We start from the raw sequence: 714 nt of genomic DNA, 5'->3' as shown, positions 1-714 counted from the left end.
ACCCACTCCAGTGTTCTTGCCTGGAGAATCCCAGGGATGGGGGAACCTGGTTGGCTGCCGTCTATGGGGGTCACACAGAGTCGGACACGACTGAAGTGACTTAGAGGCAGAATCTAATTTAGTAATTTAAATGTTTAATTTTTCTATTTTTACTTGATCTGAATCCCAACTTTCACAACTTTTTCTTTTGTTGCATAGTATTTTTTTTTTCAAATTGCTTCCTTTATTTCACATGAATTAAACAGAAGTATGATCTAAAGAATACAATATCAAGAAGCATGGGACAGAACCAACTGTTTAGGTTTCTGGAGTAATTTGGAAGTGACACCTAGAGATTTAGAAGAGATACTAACTGCTGCATTTAGCTTAAAACTGAATACCATGTTTAAAAGTCTTTAATAAAATTCAACCATTATTCAAATATTTTAAACTATGCTTGTTCTCCTAAACAGGGCCATACTTTGATCAAAGGATAATTTCATTATCTTATTTCTGTAGTCCACTTAAGGTACATTAAGTAGATTAGTCACAGCTTCACTGTGATAGAGTTAATAATTTAACATCAGAATGTCATACTGAATGAAGTAAGTCAGACAGAGAAGGAGAAATATAGTATGACATCCCTTATATGTGGAATCTAAAGAGAGATGATATGAATGAACTTAATTATAAAATAGAAAGAAATTCACAGACTTAAAAATGAACTCATGATTG

This window comes from Bison bison, unplaced genomic scaffold (assembly GCF_000754665.1).
Source record: "Bison bison bison isolate TAMUID 2011002044 unplaced genomic scaffold, Bison_UMD1.0 scf7180017863912, whole genome shotgun sequence".
Lineage (NCBI taxonomy): Eukaryota > Metazoa > Chordata > Mammalia > Artiodactyla > Bovidae > Bison > Bison bison.
The sequence above is the reverse complement of the archived record's forward strand: the minus strand, read 5'-3'. Positions refer to the sequence as shown.